At 41.7% G+C, this 20,716-nt stretch overlaps 1 protein-coding gene across 1 annotated transcript in view; it reads right to left on the bottom strand.

Moving 5' to 3' along the window:
* Positions 1-20,716, bottom strand: part of ICE2 (interactor of little elongation complex ELL subunit 2) — a gene marked incomplete in the record, with an annotated part of 1,939,141 nt that overhangs the window by 1,094,538 nt on the left and 823,887 nt on the right.

Here is a 20,716-nt window from a genome sequence, read left to right as displayed (position 1 = left end):
TGTGAAAATGAAATCTGTAGCCTCTGTTTATAATGTCCAGGATCCATTTGTCTGTTGTGATAATATGCCAATTTTTTGAAAATAATGTCAGTTTTTCTCCCAAGGGTGCTGCCAGCTGAGACTTGCTTGGCATGCAAAGGGGAAAGTCATTGGGTTTGTTTCCTGTATTGTTGTGCACTGTCTTCGCCACCTCTTGGTGCTGGAGTTTGCCACTGTCTGCCTCTATATGATCCTTGAGATTGTCCTCTGCCCCTTGTGTGCCTGTATCTACCTCTTTGGGGCTTGTCCGTGGCTGAAAAGGACCAGTTTTTTAAAGGCCAATTTCTGCTAAAACGTGGTGGTTGTACCTGTAGAAAAGCTTTGACAGTTTGTATAGATTTAGCTTTTTCTTCCATTTTCCGTAGTATCTCCTCAGCATTAGTACCAAATAATACATCCTTTTGTAAAGGAGCATCTAGAAGTTTAGCTTTAACATGATCAGGCAAGGTTTGTTCCCTAAGCCAGGCATGTCTACGAATGAGTGATCCTGTAACAGCAGCTCTACTTGAGGCCCTAGAGCATCATAGCCACATTGTAATGTGTGTTTACCCACTTGTTCTGCACTATGCATCATATCCTGTAACTCCTTCAAATCTGGTTGTTCAGGTTGTGACATTTTATTCCTTAATTGTGATAACAGAAACTGCTGATATTTAAGCATATGGAACTGACAATTTAAGGCCCTCATGGCTAGGGTGGCCGAGGTATATACCTTTTTCCCCCACCTTTCTAAGGATCTAGACTCTCTTTCGGAAGGTAATGGGTTCTTAGCAGTAGAGGCCTTCATTCCCTTGGGGCCTTGAGAAATGGTTTCAGGGTCAGCATTATGGCTTTTGTAAAGAAATTGGTGTGAGTTAGGAACTCTGTAGTACCTATCAGGCTTGACTGGGGCAGGAGGCAGGGAATCCAGATTAAGGCAAGCCCCCCGAGTAAACATCATCAAGTATGTCCAGGACAGGAGGGATAGCCAGAGGTCTGTGCTGAGGTAGCAAAAGAAATTCCCTAAGTCTTTTCTTGGAATCTGAAAAATCTTGGCCTTCCCAAAGGAAGTGTTCTCTCAAGGTATGCAAGGTTTCCCCGAAAGAAAAATCCTCTGGGGGAGATGCAGAAGGAATGGACTGCTCTGCATCAGAATCTTTAAAGGGAGAGTACGAGTGCTCCTCTTCATCAGAATGTTCTGAAATAACGGAGCCCTGGTCAGAAGAGGGAGAATCTTCCTCCACTCTGGGTCTCTTGTCCGGAAGGGGTTGGGAACCCCTGATAAGAGTAATTAAATCCTCAGCCATTTTGAGCATCTGCTTTTTAGGCATGGGGCCTGGAGATGGGCCCTGTGCAACAGGCCTCTTGGGATGCATGGCTGATTTGGATTTAGCAAAGGCCTTAATGGAAAAGGAAGATGAGGGTCTGAAGACACCATGGGTGGAAGTGGACCTGTCAACATTAAGAGGCTCAACACTCACAGTGGCTTCGGTAGCTGTAGTCAGGGTATGGGCCGAGGTACCTGCGGTCTCGGTTACAGAAGACACCGCCAGAGAAGTGTCGTCGGTAGTCAGGGGCTGCGTAGGCGCCTCGCTGAGAACCGGACCACGTGAAGCCGGTTTTGGCGTGATGTCGGTGGAGGCTGCGGACCTCGCGTTTCGGTCTTTGTCCTTGCGTTTTTTGGACAAAACGGTAGTTGGAGTCTCCGATGACATTTTATAATCAAAAGCTTTACCAAAAAAGTGCTGGGCGAACTCCGCCTGACGCTTAATAGTGCGTATATTGAAAGTAGCACAAAAGCGACAGCCCGAGACGTCGTGGTCTGGGCCAAAACAAGATATACAGAGGGAATGGAAATCCTTATGCGGTATTTGCTTCCCACAAGAAATACAATTGTTAACTTTGTCTGACTTCGGTCTGAGGCAAGAAAAGTTTCCCCAACGGGGTACTTGGCTTTAAGAAGACTTCGGTTTCCAAATTTTTGTAATTTCAGGAGCTGGCTGACCGGCACTTGCGAACTGCTTCTGCTTCGGGCACCGCGCGGCAAAAAAGACCGAAGAAAATGGCATCGGCTGTGTCTTATATACCCCTGTCGCACTGACGTCAGGAAAGAAAGTGACGACAATCAACGCCGGACCTAGACTTTGGAATTCGGCCGACCGAGGACCCGCCTGACGGCAGGAGAACCCATCTGTTATGACTGCAGCTGTATGCACGATGAACATCAGACATCAACAAACGTTGAAAAAGTGGAATACACTCCATCCACAAATAAAAGATGCAGACAACCTAATATTTTGGTTATAGAAAACTCCATTGTAATACGCACAGATGCCCCACTCACCAGGCTGTGCAAGAGTATAGTAGTCAGTTGCCTACCATGGTGCCAGGATTTACCAAATCATGTACTCACTCAGATTGTTGAGCCTCAAGTGTCAGTATGACTCGGTTATAGTCCATGTGGGTGTAAACACCCTGAAACTTACCTCCCCAGACTATATGAAGAGAAACATCATGGACCTCTCGGACTCTCTCTCACAGGCCAGTAGGAGCCTAACAATAAGCAGCATTCTGCCTTCTCTGAGGATGACACCACAATGTGAACAGAAGATAATTGACTTTAATTGGCTTACTTTTTAATGACAAAGTGGGTACAATATTTATCAACATAGGAAGATATGCTTGACAGACCATGCTGCTTTGCCAGGATGGTCTGTACCTCTCCCCTCTAGGCTATAGAATATTTGCTAAAACCTTGTGCATCCCCATAGTGTCTTTTTTTAAGAATTGCCAAATTGATAAACCTTACAACATAGCAAAACCAACAAAGAAAATCTAAAGGTGTTACAGCTCAATTCCAAGAGTCTAAACGACAAACTCCACTCCCTGGAAAACGCAGCTGTATGTGCAGTTACTGAGACATGGTTTAAAACCATGAACAGCACCCTGGCAGTGCAAGGCAATAATGCCTTCCTCTCATTTTAATCAACTACTCTACAGGAAGGGACAAAAGGCAGATGTGCCTCAATTTTCATTAAAAAAAAAAAAAACACACCTTAAGGCTGTTAAAACAGTATGACACTCCTGAGCTTCTCCATGTCCAGATTACAATAGAATAATTCCTAAATGTTCTAGGGTTAGTTGATGTCCTGGGTTTTATTTTTATTTCAAAGACGACAGATTTATGGTCCAATCACTTTGGGGGTGCAATATTCTCTCGTTTGTGAGGATCAGGTCAAGGATGACAGCATCCTTAGTGGGTGTACAAACTAACTGGTCCAGGGTATTTGAGTTTATAAAGTCCAGGAATCTCTAAGCCTGCATATTTGGGGTCATGTATGATTCCCGGTTAATAGTTATCCATGTATAAGGTACTGGTAGAATGGGGCAAGTTTCCAGTGCATTTAAGTATGTGTCATTGGTTTCTAAGGTCACAGAGAGGGATCTACAGCTTGCAAGTATATGGCATGGGTCTTTGCCCAAGGCAAACTTCCTATTATTAAGGGACACCCTGGCAAAATTTCAATCCCTCCCGACACAACAAAAAAAACCTCAGAACACTGCTGCTTATGCGGAATTGTTCTGTCACTCGTCTTATGTGCATTAAGACGACAATGAGGCTTGGGTGTTTAAGAAGTTTACTGTATACGAACACATCAGGATGGATGGCAGGAACATTGAACTTAAATTATCTCACTGACTAACTACATAAATACATGCTGTCATTCTGGCTGCTCACTCAAAATGGCACTCTTGCTTGCACGTGCTCAGAACTTATATGCACGTGCCCACTGACTGGGATGCTTCTTAAAGGTATATCTCGCACACACTGATCTACACCCTCCCTCTTTACAGAGCTGTCTCATGTAAACAATGACACGAATAGGCATGCAATTATACAGACATTAATAAAGAAAACAACAGTCATGTCCAAGATGCCGTGTATCTGGAACTAGGTTTCGAGATGCTACCTAATCTTGTAACATAATAGTTGGAGCTGGGTTTAGCAACAGGCACAGTCAATGGGGAATGTTCTGCTTGGGGACTCTCAAGGATTTTCTCAGGAACGGGGATTGCTGACGGAATGCCTTCTGGAATAGGAACATTGGACAAGTTACTCTGAGAACTTGAGTCTGTCACGGGCAAGATGCTGTAACACTGGTTGGGCCACTGGTAACAAATGCTTCCAATTCCATCTGAATTCCATTCTTTGTGATTCCACAATGTACAATCTTGGCTCTTGACACAAACTTTTCACAAATGTGATGCAGTAAAAACCTTCTGACATCTGCTTCCTCACTATTTCCCCTTTTTTTCACTGAACTGAGCGATTTGCTGGTTTTATCATAGTAAGACTTCTGGGACAAATGCTTCAACAGTTTGGCTTTTACTGCTTTGTTGTTCTTTGCACATGGAACCAATAAATTACTGTTGATTGATAATCTGGTTCTGGTTTGTCTCAACATAAGTCTCTGGGCAGGTGAACCAAGATTATTATTGCGAGGAATGTTTCTGAAATTTAACAAGTTTAGAAAAAAATTGGTATGGTTACGGCTCGATTTCTCTAACAGCTGGTTTGCACTTTGAACTGCATCATGTTCAGCCAAGCCGTTTGACTGAGGGTATTCAGGACTAATAGTAATATGAACAAAGTCCCACGCTTCTGCAAATCTTGAACTGCTGACTAGTAAACTGTGCATCATTGTTGGAAATAACTTTGTGTGGACTACCATGGACAGAAAAACGTCTCTCTAACTTAGGAATGACAGTACTGGAAGTTAGTTTAGGAAGGTAAATCTTGAGCCAATATGAATAAGAGCCTACTAACAACAAGTAATGTTGACCATTCCACTCAAAGATATCTGTGGCTACTGTCAACCAAGGAAGTTCAGGAATCTGGCTTAACCGAAGTGGTTCTTTTTGTTGATGTAGCTTTGTACTATTACATACTGAACAAAATGAAAGTACTTTCTCAATATCTCTTGACATATAAGGCCAAAATACTAGACCTCTCGCCCTTGTTTTGGTAATCAGTTCCTGGGTGGCCACAATGCAAACTCTGAATGTACTCTTGTTGCAAGGATTTTGGAACAATCATTTTAGGACCTTTCATGATGATACCATTGTCTGACAAAATCTCATCTCTGTATGGAAAATACTGCTGCACTTCTACTGGTAAACAAGACTGCTTGGAAGCCTAGCCTCGACTGCTAAAGTGGTTGAGCGTCTGGAGAATTGGATCTGAAGCTGCATTAGTTTTGAGCTAATCATGATGTGTGGAAGTAAAGATTCTCATTTCCATGACTTCAAAATCAAAAGTTACTCATAGTCATGCTGTTCTGTATTTTTTTCTGGGCAATCTGGATAAGGTTATCAGCAAGATAAAGTAGTTTGCCTCTTGTGTAAACAAGACCAAAATTGTACTTCTGCAATTTGAGTATCATACATTGCAATCTAGCTGGAGATGTACGCATAGGCTTTCTCGAAGGAGTGACTGAAGGTTGGTGATGAGTTTCAATCTGGATAGGTCGACCACAAATATAATCAAGAAACTTCGAACATGCAAACACAATTGCCAAAGCTCTTTCTCAATCTGAGCATATTGCATTTCAATCTGGGTAACAGTTCACAAAGCACAGCCTATCGATCTACCCTCTTGAAGATAAGTAGACCTAGACCAAACTTAGAAGCATTACAGGAAAGAGTAACTGGTTTGTGAATATCATAGTAGCTGAAAGTTGGTGGGTTAGCAATTTTCTGTTTCAGGACATCAGATACTCTTTGGTGCTGTTCTGACCAAGACCAAATTACATCTGTGTGTCAGATCTCTTAGGAGTGCTTAAATCTGGAATGAACTTGCCTAGATAGGTTGTCTATACCAAGAAAATGATGTAGGGCTTGAACATTATCTGGAGCTGGCATCTCAAGAATTGCTGTGTGCTTGGAAGAATCTGGTCGTAAACCTGAACTGGTAAAAACAAGTGACCAACATAAGTAAGTGAAGTCAAGGTCAACATCAAAAGTCTCTGGCTGACTAAGTTTGCAGACGACTGCAAACTAGGCACAGTCATAGCATCCCTTACATACGCAAATGACCTCCAAGGAGGCCTGAGTTAGATTAATAACTTGTGCCTGAGCCCCCAGTCTAAAACTCAGTGTGAATAAATGCATAACAGCATCCTTTGGGAAGATGGTGACCCTCCTCAGGGGAACTACCACATTGATAATATACCTCTAAGAGTAGACCACTCGATCAGTTATTTGGCAATGCATGTAGACAATAACATGGTCTTTAGCCATCGTATGTCTATTGTAGTATGGAAATAATTCTATATCAAGCAACTTATAACAAGGGTATGGCATTCTAGCTCCAAGGATGTCACTGTTACTGCAGTACTCTGAATTTACCAGACCAAACATTGAGCACTACACCCCCTTTGGTATGTACCTAACCAGGCATATGAAACAAGTGGAGTGTCCACACAGTCACAAAAAGAATACATGGCCTAAACAGCAATGCCTTTGCAGACTACCTCAAAGTCCTTTTCCTGTATTCTGTCTCCTACAGATTGCTGAGACATTATCTATGCTTGGCCTACAAAGCATCCTCTAATCCCACTCTGATAGACCTGATACACACCTGTAAAACAAACAGCATCAAAAGTATCCAATGACCTAAACCACATCTGCAACATAAATAGAACTTGCTGGAGGGACAGGTATGTGTCTCAGAGACTACCACTTGGAGCAAGCTTTCTATCAACTTGAAGCAGAGTTCTTCTCTAATTGAATTCAAACATAACTTGGATCTGTGGATGCAAAATTAGAAATTTACTCTTGCTGTGGCACCTATGTCTCTAGTAGACAGATGCAGCTTATAAATGCTTCATGAACCATACCCAAACCTGCACATACCCTTTAAAATGACAAATTTTGATACTGTAGGGTTACCTACATTTGGGAAAAAGCATGGGTAGGCTTAAAAATGTCCCTTGGGGTGGTTGGCATTGTAATAACCTATGAACCAATGAACTTATTTGGCAGTCACTTGAACCTCACTTATCCAAACACCCTCATCCACAGGTGGGTGAACACAAATGTAGACAATGGCAGCAAATAAGTGCAGGAGGTGCAGAAGCGTCTTATTCCATACATATCTGCATTCTCACCCACGTTACAAATCTATGCCTTCTTGGTGCTTGCACTTTGAAGATAAATGACTGATTTGGAAAACTACTCAATTCTGGCCCCATCAAGGAAAACGTTTGTGCTGGGACAATTGGAGGACATCTTCAGTGTTCATGGTGACCCTAAAAGCCTACAACTATGAAAGGACCCAAGCAAGGATCAGTATCACTTGCTATCAGTGGCTATGTGGTATAAGGAACACAGGCATGAAAGAGCAATTATTTAATACTTCTCCCTACTAGGGAATAATTCACAAAGTAGCATCTTCTCTGTTTACTTTGTTCAATAATCCAATCACATTCAAAATTATACTTAGAATTTTATCAGACTATTTCCCAATGATCCTAGGGTTAAGCTTTCTCACCAAAGAGAAGGTCACTAACTGAAGACAATTTCCCCCACCCCAAAAAACAAAACATGGTGGTCCCTGAAATTTCTGAGAAAGTGGAAAAATTAAATGAGAATATAGCAAGAGATTATTTCTTATATACCTGATGGGATCATATAAAAGCAAACCAAAGCAAAATTTAAGAAAATAGAACTCTTGGACATTTAATATGTAGCACAGACTTCACTCCAAAGAGAGACTGCATTAGGAGGACAGTGAAAAATACACAATTCCTGGAAGAAATTGGATGGGTGTAGTTGAGAGGAGACTTAACAGTCAGGGTAAAGACATTACATAATGTGCTTGTTGTAGAATACTGTAACTGTGGCTAGAGGGTAGTTTAGCTTCTTGCATAATGTTTAAGAAAGCAGTAATCTGATGGAGAGATTTGTAGGACATACCCTGGGGGTAGGACTAGGGAGCAGTATAGACACAGACAGCAGACATTGATATCTTCTCGGTGGTAAACATAATGGAGGTTTTTAAGGTATACTTATTGTACACCTCAGAAACAGATGGTTGAATGAAAAGCTAAATGCAAAGTAACAGAATTTGAGAGTCACAGGCAGTTTGTTTCCCATAGCACCTCTATAGCTGTAAGTTAAACATGACGTTTAAAATCTGCCTCTGGGGAAAGTTCTTGGCTCATTTCTTCTCGATCTCATCTAAACACTTCACTGAGATGGATCGACAGTTACCAGCAGCTGAAGTTGTACAGTTCTGCTTCCCAATCACACTATCCCACTGCCCCATCTGACTTCAAGGGAAAGTCCACTAATTTAAATACATTTTTGTAAGGGGGCTTGGATTGGTCCCCTGCATTTCCTAATATGAGTGTTCTGCATTACAATTACACTTCCCAAATATACTACTGAGGTGCACAAGCATGAATAAAGGGAATAGTTATCCTCTTTTCTCTGAGAAGCAAGTATATTTAAAGAGGGGAGCTTTGGAATGAAAGACATTAGATATTAGAATCCCCCCTACACACACACACAAATGGAAGCTTGGAATTCATCTGGATTCACTTTTTTTCGTTACAATAAATACATATGCTTGAGAAATAATCTAATTCCTGGTTCATGAGTCTCTGTCATCAAAATTAATACAGCAAGATAATTTACTGGACATTTCTGTGGTTGTTATATACATTGCAACAGAAATAATTAGGATTGTGGCTTGTTATACAAAACAGATAATGTCTGTATCTATATTAGTTTCTTATAAAACCTTGATAAAACTTTACACAAAGGTAGTATTCTTTTACTGGGTAATTTTAATTATCCACACATAAATTGGAAATATTCTACATGTGCGAACTCACGCTCACAATTGTTGGATGTGGTTAATTTTCATGCTTCAAAGCAAGTGGTAAAGGAATATGCCAGGTATGACAGAATACTCGATTTAATATTTAATAGTGGATTAGTCTCCAAAGTGGAAATCTGTACACAAATGGGGAAGTCTGATCACTATTTTATTAGTTTTAATATATAAAAGTGAAAAATTACCCATCAAATATAGGAAAAGGTACAACCACAGTAGAACCAATTATACAACTATTAAGGAGAAACTAAGCATGGTAAACTGGAAAGAACTATACCAAGATGACAGCTTGTTTCTGCGATTACTCAATAATAGAAAATATATTAGAAGAAAGTGTAGAGCAAACCTCTGCTATGAAAGTGATTAGTTGTAAAAAGAAAACTCCTTATCAGTGAAGAAAGGATATTTAAAAACTTGTAAGAAGAAAAGGAAACTATTTAAGACTCAAAACAATATCCAACTAGAGTAAATAAGTCTAAGCTTAACAGGATAGGTAAAGATCTTCGTAAAAATATATGAAGACAGAAGGAATTATGAAACATCATTAGCCTTAGATATTGTAAACAAAAAGGTCTTTTTATAAGTATGTAAACTCTTTCAGGAAAATGAAGAACACTATTAGAATTATTAATGTTAATGGGGATTTGACTTTAAATCCTAATATAGTTAATGAATTTAATAAATATTTTTCAGACTTAAGGTCTAAAAACTTAAGTTTATCTGGAATATTGAATACTTTTTGTTCCTGTTAATACAACACACTCAGTATGCCCCATTATTACCTATGGAATGGTAGTTAAATCATTTATGAAGTTGATGTAATGCAACTTCTGGGGGTAACATTTCATCAATAATGCTTATTAATTTGAAAAAGAAAGTAGGTTCCATACTGTCAAGAATGTTTAATTCATTATTAAAGTAACATATTCTTCCTTATTCTTGGAAAATGGCTAATATTACACCAATATATAAAAAATGGAAATTTGTGATGAAGTTATTGAATCCCCAAATGATGTGGATATTCTGCAAAAGGGCCTTACAGAAACAGATGCTTGGTGTCAGAGCCATGGCCTCAAGCTCAATGCCAAGAAATGTATAGTTATCCCCTTTGGGAAAAAACATGTACCCATGAATTACCACATTAAGTGGCAGCACACTAAACACCGAAAATGTGATAAGGGACTTAGGGACACAAGTGGACAGTGGTCTCACCTTCAATAACCACATCACCACAACAGTCAGGAAATCCTTCTATGTGGCGCACCTTATCATTATGGGCTTTTCATCCAGAAAAAAGGAGGTCATTGTCCCACTGAACACATCCCTCATTAGACCCATTATAGAGTACAACGCCCCGTTTGGTATGTACCTCACAAGACATCTGCAACAACTGGAAAGGCCACAGAAATACCTCACTAAAAGAATCACAAGCCTAAAGCAGATGCCTTATGCTGACCGTCTAAAAAAAAACTCCAGCTATACTCTGTCACATATCGCCTGCTCAGAGGCGATCTCTGCTTAACATACAAGGCCATGTCAAACCCAGAGCTGTTGGACATGCTACACTTAAAGAAATCCCAATCCCTCAGAGCCACACGCTCCAGGGATCTAAACCTGGTCATCACAATGAACAAAACATACTGGAGGGATAGGTTCCTGACCCAGACACTCCCCATACTCTGAAAAAGTCTGCCCATACATGTCAAGCTGAGCGCCTCTTTGGCCTTCTTCAAAAAGAACTTTGAAGATTGGATGGGAGACAGGAAATTCACCCCAGGGATGATGTCAACCACCCTGTTAGACAGGGGACCAGGGAAGTAACAGCCAGGGAATTGTTATGGCTAGGCTTGTATAGGCCCTAGGGCCCATAGACTAGTACTAACCTATAAACCTAAGTATGTAATAATTACAGACCTGTTAGCCTTGTATCCATAACTGGAAAAAATTGAGAGGTGTGTTGGCATACTGCAACTGAAGATAGAGAAATAATTGTATGGCATAAGCCTACATGGTTTTACTCAAGGGAGGACCAACCCAGGCAAATCTGGTGAAATTTATGATTTAGTAACTATAGCAACTGACTTAGGTTTGGGAGTGTTCGTTATATACCTGGACCTGACTAAGGTGTTTAATGCATTTCCATTCACTAAGATTTATGAAAAAAGAAGTTATGTACTCACCATAACGTTCCATGTGTGTTGTCCCTCTCGCCTTCATTCTTCACTGGTTGGGTTCGGAACCAATCCTCGGTTCTGACTCGGCCATGTACAAAAGTTCAAGGTCTTCCACTGGTTCGTGGCTGTATCCCTATCCCATCATGCCTAGCAGAGCTCCCCGATCTTGTTTGCTGATAACAGTTTCCCCAATGGACTATTTAACACTTTACAAAACTAGAAATAACAAACACCAAAACCAAGTAAAAAATATATGAAGAGGATCACCAAAGGAACACTGCAGCACTAAATCCAGAAAATTTATTGAAAAAAGTTAAGCGCTTTTGTCAAAATCACAAGACTTCATCAGAACAAGAACATACAAAAAATGCCATATTTAAAAACCCTAATCCTTACAGCCATTGGTTGACAAAGCAAACATTTCCTGTAAAATAATTAAGCAGTTTAAAAAGACAGTAACACAATCACAAGTAACTGCCCACTACAACACACCAATTGCCACCTACCAACCACATAGACATTACTGTATTATGTATTGAAGTATGATTTAAAACACAGATCTTGAATAAAATCACATAAAGCTGATTTTAATTATAATACAGAACTAATGGATAGCTTGTCATTGAGCCCAGGTGGTTGACATGCATTTAATTTAATCTGCCTCTTGAGCTCTAAATATTCAAGGAGGTTATCGTCGGGCCCCCCTCGTGGACCCAGGTCTACTTGTTCAAGTACAAAAAATTTAAAATAATGCGTCGGGTGTATATATGTTTAAATAAAGCATTGGTAAGGAGAGAGCAGATTCCCAAGAGCCTTCGGACATGGAAATATCCGACTTGGCTTATTAAGGACTCCCAGTAAAGAATTTTTCAATAAGCAAGGTTGTGAGTTGTTAAACATTTTTATCACTGATAACAATAAGAAAATGGCTGCTATTTTAAAGGACATTAACAAACTTGATACTGAAATTAAGCGTGATTTATTATTTGAACATAGGTTGGTTGAATTTAATAATTTATAAGTGGTGATAATGACTTGGTGCAATTGCAAAAAACAAAAGAAAGAAAACTGTTCAGGGATAAAACTGATTATGGTGAGGGGAGGGCATACTCTGACCCACCCCTGGGCCAAGAAGCTAGGTGGGCTGAAAGATGTGAAGAGGTGAATGTAGTTAATGAAGATGATTATGTGGTAGATTCAATGGATGACAATGCCCCTTTAGAACCACCGCCTCCGAGTAGATCCCAGTGATTGATGGATCAGAGGGGGGGAGACAAGGGAACGGAGGGTATGGACAAGTGAATTATCAGAATCAATGGAGGAGGGGGAGACAACAACAGTATTGGAGGTGATGAACGATACCAATGAAAGGGATGGGATGTATGAATGTACCATTGTGAAGAATCTTGAGCATGATTTCAGCATTTACAATTATAGTAGGACAACTGTGAGTACTGATTGGGCAGAACTGTTCTCAAAAGGGCTCAACTTTGTGCCAACAACTGGTAGTGACATTGTCAATACTATTTTGGAGTTTAAATTATTCACTAGGAAGTTGAATTTGGAACTCTTTTTTACACAAGAGGGGGCTGGACATTGCATGTTGCAGGGGAATCTAGGCCGATTAAATAGACCAAGTACTTTCATTCCCCCTATGCACCCGACAGTACAAATGTATGAGACCCTTTGTGAAAATGAATTCAGAAAAGTGATTGCCAAAAATAATAGCAAAAAACTTCTTGATAATAAAACTACATTGTTCCGTGATATTTTGGAGAATGATGAAATCAGGATTATGAAACTGGGTAAGGGGGGAGGAATTATCATGGATGTGTGTGATTACAATAGTAAAATGACTGACTTATTGTACAGTGACACATACACAGAGGTTTCCAAAAATGAGTTGAATATATCCTACAGGCGTACAGATTTAGACATTGAGCAACTTTTACTCAATGAGCAAATTACTGTAAAAACTTTTAGATTTTTGGAAACTAAGCATGCTAGGATTCCTACCATTTTTGGAATCCCTAAAATACCCACGAGTATCTCTGACCCCCCCCCCCCACCCCCCTTACGTCCGATTGTCAATGCAAAAGATTCTAAGGCCTTCAGTTTGGCTAAATATATTGAGAACACTGTTAAGTACACCACTGATAACAGAGACCTGGTGATCAAGGACTCCTGGGACTTTCTGTCTAAAGTTAAGAACAGTATGTACCACGAGGATGTGATCTTGGTCACCATTGACAAGTGACCTCTTCTCAGTAATACCCCATGATGTTGGACTAGAATGGTTCTATGACTATTTATGCTTAAATAATACATTGAACCATGACACTATCCTTACTATCAGGTCCTGTTTTGAAATGGTTCTGGACAACAACTTTATCACTTTTGAGGGGCATTTATTCAAGCAGGTGCAGGGGGTGGCAATGGGCGCATGTTGCGCACCATCATTTGCTAACATTGTATTAGCACAGTGGGAAGACCTCTTTGTAGTGAACTCTGAATTCAAGGACATGTGGGTACTATATGGACGGTACTTGGATGATATGGTCTTATTTTGGCATGGGAGCGAAGATGACCTGAATAGGTTCTTCGTTTACATCAACACTACCAACTTTTTGAAATTTACCATGTCCAAGGATCTTGACACCTTGAAATATCTGGATGTTACTATTAAGAAAGATCACTTTAAGGGTAGGTTTACTTTGCACCTTTATAGAAAACTTATCTATTCTCTTTGTTGCATTTTGAGAGTTGCCACCCTCTGCATCAGAAAAAATCCCTTGTCAAGGGGCAATACGTGAGATTGGCCAGAATGGTGTCTGACCAGGATGATTTTGTTAAAGAATGTGATGTCCTAATGGGAATGTTGCAGAAAAGAGGTTATCCCTTTAACTTTGTCAATGACATAGCTGGAGAAGTCTAATCAAAAAGAGCTGGGGGTATTTATTCTACACTCTTGGAGAAGCCTGAAGGTTTGAATAGAACCTCTGGTTTGGTCAAAACTGAAAGTTTTACTAGGGCAAGTGTCTTGCCCTTCACTAGGGATTTTTTTAACATTAGAAGTATCATTTATGATTTTTGGACGAGAAGATCAACAAAAGGTTGGGGAAAAAAAACTCTTGTGGTTTACAAAAAGGGCACCTCCTTGAAAGGCCTGGTGGAGGGGGAAAAGTTAAAGGCAGGCCTAGGTGGAACTTTTAAATGTGGGAGGTGTGGACAATGCCCCTATATATTGGGCACTAAGTCAGGAACTATGGTAAAATTACTACTAATAGGAAGTGTTACTGTTACACCAAGGGAGTGGTATATATTCAATCTGTATGGTATGTGAGGGGTACTATGTGGGGAAGACAATCAGAGCCCTCAGACACAGAATATAGCAACACAACTATGATATACTAAAAAATAAAGAAACCAATGCTTTATTTAAGCATATAAAGGTACACCCGGACACATTATTTTACATTTTTTGTACTTGAACAAGTAGACCTGGGTCCACAAGGGGGGCCTGACAATGACTTCCTTGAATATTTAGAGTTCAAGTGGCAGATTAAATTAAATGCATGTCAACCACCTGGGCTCAATGACAAGTTATCCATTAGTTCTGTACTAAAACTAAAATCAGCTTTATGTGATTTTATTCAAGATCTGTCTTTTAAATCATACTTCAATACATAATACATTAATGTCTATGCGGTTGGTAGGTGGCAATTGGTGTGTTGTAGTGGGCAGTTACTGTGATTGTGTGTTACTGTCTTTTTAAACTGCTTAATTATTTTACAGGAAATGATGTTTGCTTTGTCAACCAATGGCTGTAAGGGTTAGGGTATTTAAATATGGCATTTTGTGTATGTTCTTGTTCTGATGAAGTCTTGTGATTTTGACGAAAGCGCTTAACTTTTTTCAATACATTTTCTGGATTTAGTGCTGCAGTGTTCCTTTGCTGATCCTCTTCATATATATTTTACACTTTATAGAACGATGAAGAAGGTCAGAGAATATTATTTACCAAATGTGATTGCTCGGTCGTCCAGAAGCCAAAGGGCTGGGGGAAGGAAGGTGGGATGTAAGAATAAAGGCAAGATGGACAACACACATGAAACGTTATGGTGAGTATATAACTTCTTTACGTGATGTTGTCCTATCTCGCCTTCATTCGTCACTGGTTGGCACAGTGTCCCTAGCACCACATTTCTTGGGCAGCTCACCAGAGAATATTCTTCAGAACAGTGGACCCAAAGGAGTCCCTGTTCCTGGAGGCCAAATCCACTCTGTAATGAGTGATAAAGGTATGAGGCCTTGCCCATGTTGCAGCAGCACAAATGGTATCAATTGGTAGTCTAGCACGAAAAGCAGAAGCTGCTGCTATACCTCTCAGAGTGAACCTTGATTTTACAGGGAAGATCTTTTTTCTTAGATTTGTATGTAAAGGTAATACAATCTGACAGCCAATTTGAAAGTGTGATCTTAGAGAGAGGAGCACCTTTTTTAGCTTTTGAAAATGAAAAATAACTGGTAAGATTTTCTGAAGTCCTTTGTCCTATGCAAGTAGAAACTTAATTGTCTGTGCACATCTAGTTGGTGTAGCATATATTCTGCCTTGTTGTCATAGTCGGGAAAGAACACTGGTAGTTCTATGGACTGATTTAAATTAGACTAAGTATACTTTTGGTAGAAAGGATGGGTTCATTCAAAGGGATACTCTTGTCTTTGTGGAAAAGCATGTAGGGGGCTTTATTAATAATGCTTGCAGCTCTGAACCCTTCTGGCAGAACTAATGGCAATCAAAATAATCGTTTTCCATGTCAATAACTTTAGATCACAGGATGTTGCAGGTTCAAAGGGGGGGGGGATCAAACAGGACAAAACAAAGTTTAGGTCCCATGGTGGTAGAGGGGTCTTAATGGGTGGCCTTAGCAAAATAGTGCCCTTGCATAGTCTGTGAGGCATCAGATTTGGGGCTAAATCACTTATATGAAAATTAGATATCGCTGCTAACTGGACTCGAATGGTAGCTGCAGCTATGTCTTCATTAAAAAGCTTTGTTAGAAATTCAAGAATAGAGCCTATAGGAGCAGAAAAGGGATCAATATGATTACTTAATGCGCAGGAAGAAAATCTTTTCCATTTGCTCATGTAAAATTTTCTCCTTTAAGCCTTATGAGACAAGATCAAGATATGTTTGACAGAAGGAGAAACGTTAGGAAGCCTGGCTATATTTGGAATCGGAGCAGCCAAGCTGTCAATTTGACGGGTCTGAAGAGAGGTGTAGAGCGTTTCCGACGCACGAGTCAGAAAGTCCTCCTGGAGATGAGGCCAAAGGAAGGGGAACCAAATTTGAGGAGGCCAGTATTGGGGATTAGAATCAGATTGCTTCCCAATGAGATGGCTTTGTGAAGAAGTTTGGGTATCAAGGGAAAGGGAGGGAAGGCATAGAGGAGACCCAAGGGCCAATCGTGTACAAGTGCATCCCTTGGTGACTCCCCCAGAGGGGGCCATTAGGGCAAAATAGCTGCTGCATTTGGCATTCATGGATGTGGCAAAAAGGTCGCAGAAAGGCTGGCCCCATTTGCAGAAAATCATTTCAGCTACTTCTTGTTTTGGGGACCACTCATGAGGCATCAGAATCATTCTGCCGAGTTTGTCTGCCATCATGTTGGATTTCCCCTGGATGTGCGTTGCTATCAGAAAGAGATAGGAGGAGGTCGCCCACTGCCATACTCTTGGTCTTCTTGACAAAAGGGGTAGGATCTGGTTCCTTCTTGTTTATGTACCAAACAACTGACATTGTCTGTCTGAATTGCAATAGTCCCTAGCAGAAGAGAGTCCTGAAATGCCTGTAACACCAAAAGCACCACTCTTCTCTCTAGAATATTGATGTGCAAATGGGCCTCGTGTTCCTGCCAAGTGCCTTGGACTGTCTTGCCCAGATAATGCCCCTCCATCTGGGAGGCTGCGGCTAAAGGCTGTGGAAGGACAAAGGGACGACCTGATGTCACGTGAGTGGAGTGAAGCCACCAGTGAAGGTCCTTCTTGCAGGAGTCTTATCAGAATTTGGTGAGACATGGGTAGTTCCTGCAACGACCACTGAGTGAACAGTAGCCACTGTAGAATTCTCGTGCATGCGTGCTAACAGAATTAGAAGTTACGTACCTACCATAACGTTCCATGTTAGTTGTCTTCCCTCGCCTTCTTTCTTGCTGGATGGGTTCGGAGCCGATCCTCGGCTCCGACTCGGCACTTGCTAAGCTCAAGAGTCACTTTTACCAGCTCGAGGCAGCCCCATATCCCATGATGCAAGGCGGTAATTACCCAGATCTCGTTTGGTATCTAGAGGAAAAACTGCCTATAAAAAACTTTCCACTAAGGAAAGAGAAATGCTAACCTAAAAAGGCTGGAATGGAAACCAGGTAATCAAGGACAAGAACTATCTGATGTCCAAGGAAGAAGAATCTTCCAGAGAAAGGGAGAGATCAAGGTCTGTCCAGGCTAGGAGGACAGGAGGGAGGGACGCAAGAAAGAAGGCGAGAGAAGACAACTAACATGGAACGTTATGGTAGGTACATAACTTCTAAATGTTAAGTTGTCAATCTCGCCATCATTCTTGCTGGATGGGACCGCGTCCCTAGCACCTCTATCCTGGGTGGCTCAATGGAACAGACTCTTGAGAACAGTGGAACCAAAGCTTGCCCTGTTCCCTGGAGGCCAAATCCAATTTGTAATGAGAAACGAAGGTATGAGGAGTGGCCCAAGTGGCTGCTGCACAAATAGTATCTAAGGGTAGTCTAGCCTGAAAGGCTGTAGAAGTGGGCTAGACCTCTTGTGGAATGAGCTTTAGGTTTTGAGTTCAGCTGTTTGCCCCTAAGCTGATAAATGTCAGAAATGGTGGAAGATAGCCATCTAGATAAGGTCACTTCAGAAACAGGGAGACCTTTTCTATTTTCAGCATAAGACAGAAAGAGCTGATCGGACTTCCTGAATTACTTTGTTCTATCCAAGTAATATCTAAGTTGGCAATGAACATCTAAGTAATGCAATTTTTGTTCCGACCTGTAATAATTTGGAAAAAATACAGGGAGATCAATGGATTGCTTTAAATTTGTCTTAGAAGCAACCTTGGGCAAAAAGGATGGGTTGGTTCTCAAGGATACTCTGTCTTTGTGGAAGACCAAATAAGGGGGACGAACACAGAGGGCATGAAGTTCAGACACTCTTCTAGCTGAGGTAATAGCGACTAGAAAAAGTGTCTTCCAAGAAAGAAACTTTAATGAACATGAAGCAGCCGGTTCAAAAGGGGGAAGTATCAAGGATGTCAGCACTAAATTTAAATCCCACTGTGGTGGAGGATCTCTAACAGGGGGTTTAAGAAGGAACACTCCTTTGAGAAAGGCTTTACAAAGTTTGTGGGACATAATGTTGTGGTCTGCAAAGCCGACACGGAAGTTCGAGATTGCAGCCAACTGAACTTTGACTGTGGAAGACGAAGAACCTGAGTGAAAAATTTCCGCAAGGAAATCCAAGACCGACTGAATAGGGGCAGTAAAGGGGTCTATGTTCTTAGATTTTGCCCAAAGAGAGAAGCGTTACCACTTGCTAGAATAAATCCTCCTCGTAGAGGACTTAAGAGAAGCTACTATGATATCTCTAACGGGGTTAGAGATCATAGGAAGCCTGGCTAAGGAAGGAAGTGGAGCAACCAAGCTGTGAGGTTGAGGGAAGGAACTGACCGGTGCAGTTGACCCGACTGGTGGGTCAGAAGATCTGGAACTGAGTCCAGATGCCAAGGCCGCACCAAAAGATGGCGATGAAGGAACGGGAATCAAATGTGTCGAGGCCAGTAAGGGGCAATGAGAATCATTTTGGCTCTCAAGACGGTAGCTTTCTGGAGTACTTGTGGTATCAAAGGAAAGGGAGGAAAGGCATAAAGTCGTCCCCGGGGCCAATCTTGGGTAAGAGCGTCTCTGGGGGGATGGCCCGGAAGTGGGAAGAGAGAGAAGAAGTCTGGGCATTTGCTGTTTTGGGGTGTAGCAAAAAGATCGCAGCATGGGCGGCCCCACTTCTGAAAAATCTCCTCCACAATGGATTGCTTGAGAGACCACTCATGAGGCATGAGAATAGCTCTGCTCAATCTGTCCGCTATTATGTTGGTTTTCCCGGGGATATGCGTTGCTACCAGAAACCGATGAGAGGAGATCGCCCATTGCCAAAGTCTGAGAGCTTCTCGACACAAGGGATAGGACTTGGTTCCGCCCTGCTTGTTGATGTACCACACGACGGACATGTTGTCCGTGTGAACTGCAATAGTCCCTAAAGGGAGAAAGTCGTTGAGGGCTTGCAACGTTAAAAGCACTGCTCTCATCTCTAGGACGTTTATGTGCAGGTGGTATTCGAACGGCTGCCACATGCCATGAACCATCCTGCCCTGATAATGTCCCCCCCATCCGATCAGGGAGGCATCCGAAGTGACCGTGGCTAACGGGGCCGGGGGAACAAATGGTCTGCCCTGATGAACTAGAGGAGAGGAAATCCACCAGGATAGATGGTTCTTGCAGGCCTGTGTCACAAGAATCTTGTGACGCATGGGAAGCTGTTGGAAGGACCATTGGGTGAACAACATCCATTGTAGGAGACGCATGTAAAAGTGGGCCAGAGGAAGAAGTGTTATGGCAGCTGCCATGAGGCCCAACACTTTCAGGACCAACCTGGCTTGCGCCCTGTTGCTGGATAGGATGATCCGAACGTGGTTTTGGATATCTAGGATTCTCTGACTTGTTAGGTTTGCTGACATCCGAGTAGTGTCTAGATTTGCGCCTATAAAGGTAATAGATTGGCAGGGCGACAAGGAAGACTTTTTGAAGTTGACTGAAATTCCTAAGTGACCACAGAGACGTAGAGTGTAATCTCTGACTTGGAGGAGTTGATGCCTGGTGGTGGCTGAGAGGAGCCAGTCGTCGAGATACGGAAACACTTGGAATCCTTGACGTCTCAGGTGAGCTGTGACCACTGCCATGCATTTGGTGAACACTCTGGGGGCTGTAGTGAGGCCAAAGGGCAGGGCTCTGAATTGAAAATGACTGGTCCCCAGCCGAAAGTGGAGAAAACTTCTGGAGCGTCTGTGAATCTTTATATGATAGTACGCATCCTGAAGGTCTATGGAGCACATCCAGTTGTCTTTGCCCAGAAAGGGCAAAATCGATTGAAGTGTGACCATCCGAAATCTTGTCTTTTTGACAGACTTGTTGAGCCTGCTGAGGTCTAATATTGGTCTCCAGTCTCCCGTCTTTTTGGGGACCAAAAAGAACCTTGAGTAGAATCCGGACTCTAAATGATCTTTTGGTACTGGCTGGATGGCCCTTTTTTTTAGAAGCTTTGACACCTCTAATTTTGCAATTTCCCTTAGACCGGGTGGTATGTCTGGAAGGGAACCTCTTTGAGGGAAGGGGCTTTCCTCGAAGGGAATCTTGTAGCCCTCGGATATGATCGACTGTACCCATTTGTCTTGAGAGAGGGAAAGCCAGGCTTCTGGGTACAGCGACAATCTTCCCCCAACTGCCTCCAAGGGTGGGCAGTCGGGCAACACCTCAGGGATGCTGGAAGGGCTTGTCAGAGA

The sequence above is a fragment of the Protopterus annectens genome, chromosome 7.part0, assembly GCF_019279795.1.
Source record: "Protopterus annectens isolate FY-2018-M chromosome 7.part0, PAN1.0, whole genome shotgun sequence".
Classification (NCBI taxonomy): domain Eukaryota; kingdom Metazoa; phylum Chordata; order Ceratodontiformes; family Protopteridae; genus Protopterus; species Protopterus annectens.
This window is presented reverse-complemented; position numbering and strand designations above follow the sequence as displayed.